We start from the raw sequence: 14,763 nt of genomic DNA, 5'->3' as shown, positions 1-14,763 counted from the left end.
TCGTCCAACGCAGAATGCAGAAAAACACCATTTGAAGTGCGCTTCGCGGCAGGACAAGAGAAAAGAAAGAAAGAAAGAAAGAAAGAAAGAAAGAAAGAAAGAAAGAAAGGTGGTAGAGGTTCGTGGCGTAAGCTTGATACGGTCCGTCGGCTACGGTATACGGTATGCGAGCAGCAATAAGAGGAATGTCGTTTGTGGGTGCTCTCTGATGCAAAGGAGTCAGAGTAGCTTTGTTGGCAGTAAAGCTCGCCTCCTGACAGCCTGGCGATGCAACATTTCAAGTTCTTGAATCTCTAATAATAAAGCAGTTTAAAAAAATTATTTTAGTAATACGCTACTCATAGACGGTGCTTTACAAGTTCCAGCGCATAAAAAATTATTCCACCCGCAGTGGTTGCTTAGTGGCTTTGATACCGCGCTGTAAAGCACGAGATCACGGGATCACATCCCGGCCACGGCGGCCGCATTTCGATAAGGCCGAAATACAAAAACACTCGTGTACTTAGATTTCGGTGCATATGAAAGAGCTCCAGCTGATCAAAATTATTCCAGAGTCCTCCACTGTACACTTATGTCATCTTCGGCTGGTTGTTTCTGAGCGCTCTGGAGCGCTCTCGCGAGTGGCGTCGGCTTCGGCTGGTTGAAAGAAGGTGCGCGCCCTGCGTTCGGTTGGTTCTTCTTGATTGCTCTCCTCCATATTCGAGCGCTCTGAGGTGCTCCGAGCCCTGTCGTCGAAGCAGTCGTCGAGATTGAAACGTCATCGCAGCGCTGCGTCGCTGCTGCTGGCGACGGCCCACCGTAGCCTAGGCAACCTAGGCCACTGCATGCTCGCGTCTCGACGAACGCTCGTCCCGCCCGCGCGTTCGCCGGTCTTCGCGGCAGCACAGGGAGCTTTGGATAGAAGAAACATTGGACGTTGGCAGTATTCACGTGGTTTCGCATCTGCCATTTCCTCCTCGGAGAGCGAGTCGCACGTTCGGCTTGCGCGCTTGTCCTCTACCTCTGAGCTCGGGAAACGCCGGATCTGCCCGACTCTGCTTCGGGGGATGGAGGCGACCAGTCGAAGATACCAGACAGTTTTAGTACTGCGTCTCGACGATACGTACGCAGCACGCAAGCGCGTTGCGGAACGCAGCAGCGCGTGTCGCGTCAGGGCTTTTAGTACTGCGAAAAGGCTACGCATGGGTGGATGGATGTTATGAGCGTCCCCTTTGGAGCGGGGCGGTAGGTTGCGCCAGCAAGCTCTTGCTATTATACTGCCTAATGTCCTACCTAGGTTAAACAATGAAAAAAGAAAACGCTATGAACTACCACGCCCAAATTTTCTGATCCCCTATTGCGAATTGTGCTTTTGTACGTCTCCGCCTTTTGTCGTTTCCCTACTTTTCTTCCACCAATCCTCCAATCCCCTCTTACTAATGCCTATTACGGACAAGTTTGCTTTACCACTGCTCCCGCTGAACCCAAGGGCTTCAAGGAGGCGAGTGGTGCCTAAATCGACTGCTGGGTAGACGTCTTCACATTTTAATAAAACATGCTCCGTCGTTTCCCTAGCTTTACCGCAGCAAGCACATTATTCTTTTTCTTTCTTATATCTCGCTTTATAGGTGCGTGTTCTAAGGCATCCCGATCTCGCTTCGAAAAGTAATGAGCTTCCCTTGGAGTGATCATAAATGGTTTCTCTCCTGATTTCGCTTTTTCCTCTTAAGTAGTTACTCATGGCAGGTTTCTTTTTCATTGCCGCCACCCATGAGATTATTTCAGCCTCTCTGACTTTCCGCTTGACCTTCTTTGTTGCTGTGTTGCCCACCATACAGGCCGCATACTTGCTGGTAAGCTTCCTAGTCCTTTTCCTCCGCTGTGAATCAATGTTTTTCCTGTACAGATACCTGAACACCCTCCCAGCCCATTCACTTTCTTCCATATTCCTCAGCCGTCCTTCATACTCAATTTTACTGCGAGCTTCCCTCACTTCAAAACTAGTCCAGCCCATATCACCCTGCACAGCTTCATTTGTAGTCTTCCCGTGAGCGCCCAATGCGAGGCGACCCACTGACCTTTGGTTCCCATCGAGTCCTGGTTGTACCCCTGATTTAAAGCAAACAACTGCATTTCCAAAAGTAAGTCCTGGAACCATTACACCTTTCCACATACCTCGGAGGACCTCGTACCTATTGTATACCCATAGAGCTCTGTGCTTCATTATGGCTGCAGTTCTCTTCTTCTTTACTGTTATGGTTTTTTCCTATGTTTCCATATTGCCTTCGTTTATCCATATACCAAGGTATTTATATTCTGTTACCCGAGGTATTTCTTGGCCCTGTATCTCCACTGTCTGTTCACTGTTTTCGTTGAATACCATAACACCTGATTTTCTAACACTAAATTTCAAACCTAAATTGTTGCCTTCTTGTCCACAGATATTAGTCAGACGTTGCAAATCACTTTGCTTATTAGCTAGCAACACAATGTCATCGGCATAAAATAAACCTGGGAGTTGCTGCTCTAATACTGTACCCGCATGTTTGTATGAGAGATTAAACCCGATATTACTTCCTTCTAGCGCCCTCTCCATCCTCACCATGTACATCATAAACAGCAGTGGGGATAAAGGGCACCCCTGCCTCAGTCCCTTGTTGATATGAACTTTCTCCTCGCTCCTCATCCCTTCCCATTCAACGCAAACGGTATTTTCTAGGTAAATCTCCCTCGAAAGCTCTAGACAATCGTTACCTAAGCCTTCCGCTTACAGAATATCCCACAAAATGTTGCGGTCTATGTTGTCGTAGGCTCCTGTAATGTCTAAAAAGGCCACATACAATGATCTGCTTTCTGCTTTTGATATTTCAATACACTGAGTAAGAACAAACAAGTTATCATCCAAACGCCTACCTATTCTGAAGCCATTCTGAAGCTCTCCCAAAATGCCATTATTCTCTGCCCATGCTTGAGGCTTTAATTTGATTGCCTGCATTGCTAGCCTGTATATTACCGATGTAATGGTCAACGGTCTATACGAGTGAATTCTGTCTTTCTCCCCCTTACCTTTATAAATTAAATTCATTCTACTTTGTCGCCAACTGTCTGGTATTCGTCTATCTTTTAACGTTTTTTCCACTGCTTTCACGCGAGCTTCCTTACTTTTTGGTCCTAGTTCATTTATCAGCCAAACGAGAACCTCGTCTAGCCCTGTGGCTGTGCGCTTAGGAATTTTCTCTTCCGCGTTCTTCCAGTTTAAATTTGTCAGCACCAGCTCCTTTTCCACTTGGGTCTCTTTCATGCTCTTTTTTTCTTCAAATACAACCTCGTCATTGCCTTGGCAAGATTCGGCTGTTACTTTTCGGATGTAATTTATTGCCGCTTCTCCTTCCAGTCTGTTTTCACCTTCGTCTAGGATATGTTGTTGCATTGTTGTTGACTTCCTGCCTAATAATTTTATGTGGTTCCAAAATATTCTAGGTTCGGCCTTCTTTTTCTCACGTATTTCTGACAACCAACGTTCACTTTCACCTTTCAATTTTGCTTGCACCAGTATTTGAACCATTGACGTTTTCTCTCGGTATATTTCCCATTTACTGGTTACTTCCTCCTGCGGCAACTGCACCTTCTTTGCCTGTCTGTGCTCTCGAGACGCTTTCTGTCGTTCGGTGATCGCTTCTCGTATCTCGTTGTTCCACCAGCTTTTCGATTTCTTTCTTCCTTTCCAACGAACATGTTGTTTCTCTTTCCGTATTTCTGTCGTTATTACACTTAGAAGCTCACCATATTCCCACTCTTTACTTGGCCATTTGCCAAGTTCTTCCTCAACCCTAGTGACTATATTTGCTATTTGTTCAACGTTCAAATTTGGACTGGCCATTTTGCTCTCCTTGCTCTCTTTCCCAACTACATATCCCATTTTTAAAATGATGCGTCTATGGTCACTCCCTATGCTGCTATGCACTTCCTCATCAATAACCATTTCTCTCAACTTATCATGAATTCCTTCTGTCATCAGACAATAATCAATGCTTGATTGCCGGTTTCCCACTTCCCACGTGATCTGCCCTTCACACTTAGGCCCTTTGTTCACGATAAAGAGGTTATGTTACGCACAAAGGTCTAGCATTGACTTCCCGTTATTGTCGGTATAGCCATCTAAATCCTGTATGTGGGCATTCATGTCACCTAATAGGACAATTTCAGCACCATTCCCGAAATCCTTAATATCAGCGCTTATGCATTCCACTAACTCTTTGTTCTTCTCTGTGCACTCTTTTCCGGTCCACAAATACGCAACGCCCAGCCATGTTTCTTTCCCACTCATTGTACCTGATAACCAAAGATGCTCTTGACATTGTGAATTTACTCGTTTTTATTTGGCTCCCTGATGGATGAGCATTCCGACTCCCCCTCCCTTTCTTTCCGACTTAGTTCTGTTGCACCGTTCCCAAACATAATTCTTAATAACTGGCGGCTCTTCTCAGTCTCTAAGGTGCGTTTCTGTAACCGCATACACCCCTATTTGTTCTCTATGTAACTGCTCCTCAATCTCTGCCCCCTTTTCCTTTCTTGTGTCACCCTGCATGTTTATGTAGCCTATTGCATGGCGAGCTCTTTTTCTTGCTTTCCTCCTTTTTCTGTTTTCGACAGCGATGCTCTTCTGATGTTCCCCTAGGGCACCTTCTTCATTACTATCTACTCTGACCTCCTGAGCGCCCGCGGGCCCCCTACAAAAGCAACAGCGCGACCACCAAGTCACCAGCCCACTTCTCGTGCCAGCCTGTAATTGAAGTAGATCCCGTCTCGTTTAAAACCACCACAACTTCTCACTTCCCTGTTTACTTCGACAACCTCGAAGCCTTTCTCTCGGCTCATTTTCCATATTGCCTCATTATCAGCCATTACGGCTCTTTGTGCGTGACTGTCACGTACAGGCACCTCCGGCACCGTGCACACCACGATCTGCACCTGAGGGGATAGCTCGCGCAAGTCGTCCACCCCCTTAGCCAAGCGCTGGGCTAGTCCTGGGCCTTTCCTGTTTAGGACGTCATTTAGCCCACCTGCTACTATGACAAGGTTGCGCACGTGGGCATTTTCCGCGAGCTTTTATTTTGATCGCTCCATGACAGAACCCAGTGTGCGCCCTGGAAATGTCGCGACCGCCACTCTTTTGTCGCCTTTCACCCTCTCCACAATTGCTTTTGAGCACCCAGCCAGGTTTGAGTCGCCAGCAATAATCACCCCTTCACTCTCTCCTACCTCGCCCTGCTTCCCTTTGTCCTTTTCCGCGTGATTCGGACTCGACAAGGGGCATTGTCCCCTGGGCTCCTGCTTTTTCCGCGTGGCGGCCTCAAGGTAGGTGCCGCTCTTTCCAGTGAACCCTTCATCACCCTGCATGCATTCCACGTATTTCGCTAACCCCACCTCGCCTGTCACGTCGGGGGTCTGCGTTCCAGTGTCACGCACATTTTCGTTCACAATGGCGGCCCTGTTCAGCTTTTCCTCGCCTGCTTCAAGTCTCTTTTCGACTACCTTCCGTGCATCACACTCCCTGTTTAGCTCATTTTTGAGCTCTTGCACCTGTTTGAGAAGCTCTTCCTGGAAAGCCTCCATTTTCTGCAGCCTAGTATCGACATCACATTGTGTGCCGGTTGATTCGATGCCCTCTCCATTCTCATCCGTCTCCTCATCTGCCTTGAGGGACCCCCCGCGCACTGCTTGCTTTACCGTCTTTCTCGCCATGTATTGCACGGCTTTTTGCAAATACTACAATACTATAATAATGTTACCACTGATGCAAATACTATAATACTATATCAATGCAGAGCGCGTGCCTTTTAGCAAAGACCCATACGCACAGGATCCAAATCCTCAAAATGTCGCAAAGCAACTCTCACCACTGTTTCCAAAACAATCAATGCCGCGGAGAGCGAAGGTATTACACGTTCTCGCACGCGTTCAATCACGCGGCCACGCTCTTACTTTCCTACCAAAACATGCACAGTAAAACCACTAATAGCTATTTGTCTTGCCACTTCCAAGCTACCATTTAAGGACTACAAACACTCAACGTCCCACCCGGCTGCACGTGTTGGAGCACGTGGCATGAAAGGACGCTCTAACCATCCTGCAAAACAAATGTACACGAAGCACACTCGCGCACCCGAAATACGAGAGACAAAAAAGGAAAGAAAAAGAAAACCACCCAATTACTACTTAAAGGCAATAAATCGGCAAATAAAAAACTGAAGCAAGCTCAAAGCATGCAGAAAAACTTATGATTTCGTCGCCGCCACGGAGCCCCGAAAAGCCCGTCCATTCGTCACAAAATCCAAACAACACTACGTACGTAAGCCTACAGTGCCATCTCGTATATAAAAATGAAAGCTCTTGTTGTCTAGAGTTAAGCCAAGCCAATTCGAATGTGCTAGCCTGATTCCTAGCCAGAATACGGCACAGTAGACGCATACGAGTCGGATTATGAACGTGCACTCAGAAAAACGTCCCGTTCTACACGTAGCAAAGTGCTCGCGATTGATTTTTTTTGTCCTTTCGGATGGTAGGTGTTGCGATTTTCTTCAACCATGGTGTACTCCAACGTTCTTTGGGACCCCTACTGTCTCGCGTACCTCAGTTGGACGGACATAGAGGCTCTCATGTTGCGTAAGAAAGAGCAGCCGCGTAGGGCGTATGTGTCGCGAAATGGCCTGCTGAACCTCGATTCAATCTCGTGCCAGACTTTCAGATGACAGTTCCGTTTCGAGAAAGCAGATTTTCCACTGCTCTTCCGTGCCCTGCAGATATCTGAGTGCGTCACAAGCGCCCAGGGAGTGCGCGTCTCGGCATCGGAAGCCCTGTGCATGTGTCTGAGGCGACTCGCGTACCTAAACAGGCTGTGCGACTTGCAAGAATTTTTTGGACGGCATTATTCTGTGGTGTCCAGCGTGTCAAACAAGGTGCTTTACCACATAGAGAAGAAGTTCGGTTGTCTTCTGAGTGACCTGACAATGCACCCCTGGCTAAAACACTCAGACTTGGAGGCAATGAGCGAGGTAAGTCACGCATTTGTTTTGTACCGTTTGGTTCCGTAGAAAAGTTCCCACAAGCTTGTTTATTGTCTTGAAATGATATGCCTGATTGCCTGTTATCACACCGTAAATTGTTTGCCCCTAGGCTATTCATCGTAAAGGTGCTGCTCTGAGTAACTGCTGGGCATTTATCGACGGCACAGCACGCGCCATATGCCGAGCCTCGCAAGACCAACGCTTGTACTTCTCCGGACACAAGCGACTACATGTCCTCAAGTACCAGTCATTGATGTGCCCAAACGGACTCATCTGCCAGCTGGATGGCCCATACCCGGGATGAAAGCACGATGCTGGTGAGTGGTGAAGCTTTTCGAAGGTTGCGAAGGTTGGTGTGTACCCGCCGTTGTTGCTCAGTGGCTATGGTGCTGCGCTGCTGAGCACGAGGTCGCGGTATCGAATCCCGGCCACGGCGGCCGCATTTCGATGGGGGCGAAATGCGAAAACACCCGTGTACTTAGGTTTAGGTGCGCGTTAAAGAACCCCAGGTGGTCAAAATTTCCGGAGTCCTCCACTAAGGCGTGCCTCATAATCAGAAAGTGGTTTTGGCACGTAAAACCCGATAATTTAATTTTTAATTAGGTTGGTGTGTACTTGAATCAGTGCCCACACGCAAAAAAAAAAAATGTGTTTCCTCTAGCAGCACTTTGGCTTCGAGCACTTACAGTTTTTGTAATCAGATGGTGTGCAATGTGTTGAATGAAGTTGAATTGTGTGGGATATTTATTTGTGCTTGCAGGAACACTGCGAGACAGCCAACTGTATGAGAAGGTGGAGGATTGGTCCAGGACAAACAAATTGTTATATATGGCGATCCAGCCTACCCCCTCCGCCCACTGTTGATGAAACCCTTTGGAGGAGCAACATTGACAGCTGCCCAACAGGAGTTCAATACGTCAATGAGTACTGTCAGGCAGGCGGTTGAGTGGGGATTTGGAAAGGTAATTTCTGAATTTGCATTTCTAGATTTAAAAAAAAATCAAAATATTCCTTCAGGCAGTGCCACGTATGTACAGGGTAGCTGTTATCCTGACTAATTGCCATGCATGCATGTATGGCAACCAAGTGTCTACTTATTTTGGTGTGGAGCCACCTGTTCTCATGGATTACTTGAGGCCTGCCAGACAGTATTGAATTGCAGTTTAATGTAGCTTCCATAAACACTTGTTTTACTTTGAATAGTGGTACAAAGGCTGAACCCCCTAAGTACTCTACCTTCGAGGTGCTACTACGTACATTTGTTCAATCAACCATCTGTGAGAAAGCAATTGTCTTCTTACTTTATTTCCAAATGTACCCCATTGTGAACAAAACAGAAAGAAATAATAAATTGAAGGGACACCGAAGGGAAAAATTGCAGCACCTTAAGCTGATGAAGTATTCTTCAAAGCTCTATGCCATTAATATGCGCTATTAGAAGAGCAATTAGAAGCGAAAGCTTTGGAATGCAATGCAGTCCAGTTTTTGCGATAAATAATTGAACTAAATACAGAAAGGAAATTGTCAAAATCCACGGTGTCACAGCCACTTATTCTGGGAACTTCAAGGCAACATCGCCAATTGGCGTTTCGTTTTCCTTTTCTGGCCTACTAAGCGTCTTCTCACAGTAAGCATAACTTATCTTGTAGTGCTAAGAAGCAGTTTGTTAATATTGTTCAATTGTATCATTTATCATTTAGTGTCCCTTTAATGGGTGACTGTGGAAAAAAGTATTCTATGTTGTCTACTTGCCTAGCTTATTAGCTAGTGTTTCTACAATAGTAAATATTGCTTGCTGAGTAGTCTCGTAAAACCTTAAGTGCTGCTCCCTCTGGCTTGATTAATCCAATTGCACTTGAAATTTCCGCTCGCGCAGTAGCAATTTGCGTTCCGTTTTTGTTTGCCTCAATTCGTGTGTTTTCCCCAGCGTTTATGTTTAAGCTCAATTCTCATTCTTTCTATGCCGAGCCGCTCCATTTCTATGTCATGTTCTTTCTCCTTAAGGGCACTTTCATGTCTCCATCTTTCTTCCAGGAACTCGTGGTCCGCAGTTACTGCCGCAGCTTGAGCCCTCCGCTTTCCTTTAAAATTTGAGATTTCACGAAATTAGCAAGAGGCGCTGTTTCCTTCACATTTAAAAAGAGACGCCATCATTACAATAAAACAACATAGCGCACTAATTTTTCATCGGGCATACTCCAGTATTACTAAACGAAGTGTGAGAGCAGGTCGCTTATCTAAATCCTGAGTGTACCCGCTCAAACTGAGAGCGACCGATGATTTTGACTGTTAAGGGCCGTTTATAGTCCGACGTAACGCCCGCGCGCGCGCACGCTACGTCACGTCGGCGAAAACGACCCCTCTATAGTCGGGCGCACCGGCGCAGCCAACGTAACCGGCGGCTTCCAACGCGCCCCGACGGGCCCGGCGTCGATATGGCTCCTGAGCCATTCGCGCGTCGAAGTCGGCGGAACTCTGGCACCACAATGCATTGCGCGCGAAGAAAAAGGCGCCAACACAACTCCGCAGACGGCTTTTGCGGACGGCGCGCGACTTGGCGAACCTTCTGCGCATGCTACGAAGATAGCAGCCTACGGCGCGCGCGTTGAAGTATAGAGGGGATGGCATCTCGGCTGGCGCAGCGCAACCGACGTAGCGTGACTGACCGCGAACGACGCTCGCTCGCGCGCCGATAACGTCGGACTATAAACGGGCCTTTAGAGAGCTCCAGTGAGTCTCTGTGGTTAAAACTTGAATGTGCTGAACTGGACAGTAATGTTAGCGAGTGCCAATGAATGAAAGCTTGTGCAAATTTATAATGTGCCTAAGTGGCCTCGGTTATGTTTGTACATTAACTGTTTGAGTTCAAGAGACGAAATGCAAGCATGTCTGCAGATGGTGGCAAGTTACTGAATCAAGAGAAGAATATGCGTGAGGACTGGTGCATAAAGGGTTTATGTACAGTCAACAGCAAAAGATTACGAGATGCGCGAGCGCGTGGCAAAGCGACCCTCCTCCCCTTCTAGCGTGAACCCCTGGTGTCGAGACCGACGCCTGCACGCATGCGCGTCCCTCCGAGACTGCAAGCGTGCATGTTTCCGCACCTCCTCTTTGCGCGCCCGGCGATATCCGAATGTAGCCGCGAGGTAGCCATCTTGCGATATGCGCCGTGGCGGCTTCGGCGGGCAGAACTTCGTTTATACAACGGAAATCAATTGTCCATTTTCGTCTTGCCGGTCTCCTTCTATAGAGCGCGTATTAGGCGACGCTCTTCTGCGGTAGAACGCACCGTTCGTAAAAAGAAAGAAACAAAGAAGATTGGCCACGAAAAGGTGCAGCCCAGAAAAAAGAATGACTTGTTGCGTTCGCCACCGGGCCGGCCCTATGCGTCAGCGCTCGTGACTCGACAAAAATCGGCCGCAGTGGCGCCCCCAAGTTCACGCTTATAAACATGTTTCGCACAGTTTCGCTCGTCAAAGCCGCCACAGCGCCAATCGCAAGAGGGCTACCTCGCGGCTACATTCGGATATCGCCGGCGCGCAAGGAGGAAGCGCGGAAACATGCACGCTTGCAGTCTCGGAGGGACGCGCATGCGCGCAGGCGTCGGTCTCAACACCAGGGGTCAACGCTAGAAGGGGAGGAGGGTCGCTTTGCCAAGCGCTCGCGCATCCCGCAATCTTTTGCTGTTGACTGTACAATGAATTTGCAAGGATAAGGAAACTTGCTACCAAGTAACTTGTGCAGGTGGTTCGATATGTATAGCCTGTTAATTACAACGAATCAAGACATTACTAAAGCAACATGTAATAATACAATACTCAACATTTGTGCCAGTCCTCCTAGAACAAACACTAACGTGTTCCGCCTGTAGTTCCCGAATGCATCCCGCTGATTTGGCACTTTTATGCACAGACGTGGCACCTAAGCGAGCAAACTCGTTTACCGTGAGCTGGAGATTCCGATTCGTGGTTACGAATGTGCAATTCTGCGTCATGTGAGCCTAAATCACCGTGTGTCTCGGCGAGTAAGCTTGGGCTCGTGATTCGATTACCCTTTGTAAGCCTACCTGAGTGATTTATGCTTCATAAACCAAGTGAGCCTGCCTGCTGTACGTTCTTGCGAGCACAGTTCGAGTGAGCTCACCTAAATGTTAATTCGGTGAGTCTTCGTGAGGTTTAGGCAAAAAGTATATACTGTAAATATGTATGAGTAAATTTTGTTTACTTAGGCAACCAATGCTCATGAATAATTTAATGAAGAACAGCAATTCACTAACTAGGCATAACTATCGCAGCTCCTGTCTCAGTCCCGTCGTCCTCATTGTGTCTTAACGGGCCTGGGCTCGGCAACCTTGGCGGCTGGGTGCGCTGGATCTCGTCGCTGCCTGCAGAGGAACCTTGCGCTTCCATTGCGTTTGTGCCACGTGCCACTCTCTCCAACAGTTCCGTGGCACTGTCAACTGTGTCGTCAAAGGTCCCATCAGCATTGAGTGGCTCTGCGTTATGTGGAAGAGATAGGGATGTATTGTACGTGCCGTTTCACAAGTGTTGTGCGTATTGAACATTCCTTGTACAATGAGGCCGAGATGAACGTCAGTGATTTCTCCTCTGCACATTCGCTACTCCCAGTACTTTATATAAAAGGTGACATCAAGCACGTACAAATGGTTGGAAAGCTGTGTTATGAAAAAATGCAACGCAACAAAAAAATTTGCTGTTGAATGCGCTTCTCCTTTAGATATGTCGCTGTTCCCATGATTCTTACATCATTGTGTAATTGTAGCGCCTCTTCCTCTTCACAATAACATACTCTCTCTGTAATTAACGCAGTAATTAGTTATGGAGCGCGAGCTATCGTCTACAATGCAGCACGGACAAAAATGACCCTGCTTTGCTGGAAAACCTGTCCTAAGAAATTTCCTGAAGCAGTGTCTACATTATATGACCCAACTTGCCATAGCACTGATAAAATGAGAATCTAAGTGGTTATACAAAAATTTCCTATTTCTGTATGTCAACACGCACCTATTGTAATCGAAAGTATTACTTCATTGTAGACTACATAGCAATGATTTATGGACAGCAGCTATGCTATACGCGCCACTACATACCTGAACTTAAGCTTAACAGCACCGGTGGTGCCACCGTAGCTGCTGCGCTGTCACGCACTGCTGTAGCAACACTTCTCTGAGCCGCAGCCGACTGTGTCTTGCTGCTTCTGACGTTGTATCCGTACTCCCTCGCGAGCGTCGAAATCTCCTGAAGGAGTCGTTCTTTCTCCTCGTACTCTTCTTCGGTACCCGACCTAAAAGGTAACATATATATATCATGTGTTATACGTGGGGGAAATCAAAACTTGTGTTGAAAATGCTCACAGTTCGCCTCTGCACGCCACCAAGTGGCCGGAAAGCTGCGGATTATAAATCCAATTATACAATAAATTCGTTAGTATAAGTATGTGCAGCGGATATCCTGTTTAGTGCATTTAGGGTGTAACCCTATGCCGCATGTGTTCTCACGATTCTAACTACATACAGCTTATCTCTGTGTCGTGCGCGCCTTCTGGTAAAGTCTGCTTTAACCTAAATGTTTCTCTTCTACACGCCACTTTATCGCATGCGTGCTCTATCGATAAGCCATCTCATGTCCCAGGAGTAAATCAGCTCTAGTGTGGCTGCCGAAGTTTAACCCAGCCCGATATATTCCAGCTCAAGATGCTTACATCAACATCAAGTACATAGAAATTCCGCAATAAATCCGCTTTAATTTTCGACTAAAAATGTGACTTGGAATTCACGACTGCAGCCCTTACTTGGCATTGCAAACTTTCCAATGCAATCTCTGATTTTACCCTGAATTACGAATAAATTCAGTTATTTTTTTTTCAGGCGAGTCTGTGATCCCTGTACTTTTGCTCACGGGTGTAAACATGATTGCACACGTTGACAACCATAAAGCAACAATCCCAAATTGTGCGCTTACTTGACGTATATACTTCACCGCAATTCGGACACCACACAGCAGGAACAGTAGAGGTAAGACATTGCGCGGAATTTTTTCTAATATATAATGCGCAATCTACCTTCTCTCAACAGACATACATAACAGACATAAAGCAAGTGGCTACGTGGGCAGGCCATATCGCTTGCTTTCCTAAAACCCTGCGCTCATGCTCGCACTGCAGCACATTTGGCCGGGGCGCACAACGAACCACTGCGCCGAGTCACTCGAGCCAGCGGCTCGGGCAGAGCACGGTGATAAGAGCGCAAATGAAAGCGCGCAAACGGTAAGGGCAAACGTGAAATGCCTCGGTTAAGGCGCGTATAATGTTCTCGCCAACGTGACTTAACATTTGCGCACCTTCACGTTTCGTCTACGCCTTTAAAAGACGATACATTTAATACTGATGCAATACACGAATCATATCGAGAAAAATAAAAACTGAGTACTCACTTTCTCAGGCTGGCACGGTCATTTCCGATGAACTGCGCCAAGAGTAGGTCCAGCCTTTCGCGCAAACAGCGCACGCTGAAGACTGTCGAAAAAGCAAAATTCATATTTTTGGTTATACATTCCCACTTTGCAGGATCCTGGAAAGGGTTCTGCGCGTTTACTTCGCGCAGCAAAGCCAAGTCGTACGCCACGGAAAAATTAAATTAAATTATGGGGTTTTACGTGCCAAAACCACTTTCTGATTATGAGGCACGCCGTAGTGGAGGACTCCGGAAATTTCGACCACCTGGGGTTCTTTAACGTGCACCTAAATCTAAGTACACGGGTGTTTTCGCATTTCGCCCCCATCGAAATGCGGCCGCCGTGGCCGGGATTCGATCCCGCGACCTCGTGCTCAGCAGCCCGCCACGGAAAAGAACAGTCTTCCGCTAGTGGCCTTCAACACCGCCATTTTGCGAAACTTTTGTCTCGCGCTCTGCCGAACAACCGAGAACCACGAGAGCAGCACGCAAGGCTCCCCACGTACGCACGCAAGGATCGGATGCGTGCGTACGCGGCGGCCGCGTACGCATCTCGTACCGTTCGTGTTGCGTTCTACACATGCGCACTTTGCAGAACGTAGCGATCTTACGTATGTAAAACGCCGTTGCGTACGCTACGTACGCAGTACTAAAACTGTCTACCATTAGACAAATGTACACCTTTTGGGGTGTATATTTGCCACACAACGATAATCGTCATCTGCCTTGCTTCGTTTCCTTTCTTGAAAACGCCGCGCCCGTTACTTTCCTGTTGAGATTGCTCTGTCATGCAGATAACGCGCACGCCGTTCGTAACGTCGAAGTACCGGGCTCGCAGCGTTAAAGGAAGGAAATGCGGAGAAGATGAATTACGATTATTGTTCTGTGGCAAGATACGACCCAAAGAGTGTACTACGTTTGTTTAAGAGTGTTCGGCGTGCCTCATAATCAGATCGTGGTTTTGGCGCGTTACACCCAAGGCAAAGTTACACCCTTTAAGTGCCCCTTCTGCCACACAACGATAATCGTTATCTGCCTTGATGCGTTTCCTTTCTTTAACGCTGCGAGCCCGGTACTTTCGAGTAACGAACGGCATGCGCGTTATCAGCATGATAGCATCCCCGACAGGAAAGTAGCGGATGCGGCGTTTTCAAGAAAGGAAACGCATCAAGGCAGATGACGATTATCGTTGTGTGGCAGAAGGGGCACTCCAAAGGGTGTAACTTTGCCTAAGAGTGTACACTC

General features: G+C 47.4%; 1 pseudogene; it reads left to right on the top strand.

Annotated features, from left to right (window-relative positions):
- The first annotated feature begins 6,526 nt into the window (after nucleotides 1–6,526).
- LOC140215285 (uncharacterized) lies at nucleotides 6,527–8,262 on the top strand (annotated as a pseudogene).
- Nucleotides 8,263–14,763: the final 6,501 nt, after the last annotated feature.

This window comes from Dermacentor andersoni, chromosome 1 (genome assembly GCF_023375885.2).
Source record: "Dermacentor andersoni chromosome 1, qqDerAnde1_hic_scaffold, whole genome shotgun sequence".
Lineage (NCBI taxonomy): Eukaryota > Metazoa > Arthropoda > Arachnida > Ixodida > Ixodidae > Dermacentor > Dermacentor andersoni.
The sequence above is the reverse complement of the archived record's forward strand: the minus strand, read 5'-3'. Positions and strand labels throughout refer to the sequence as shown.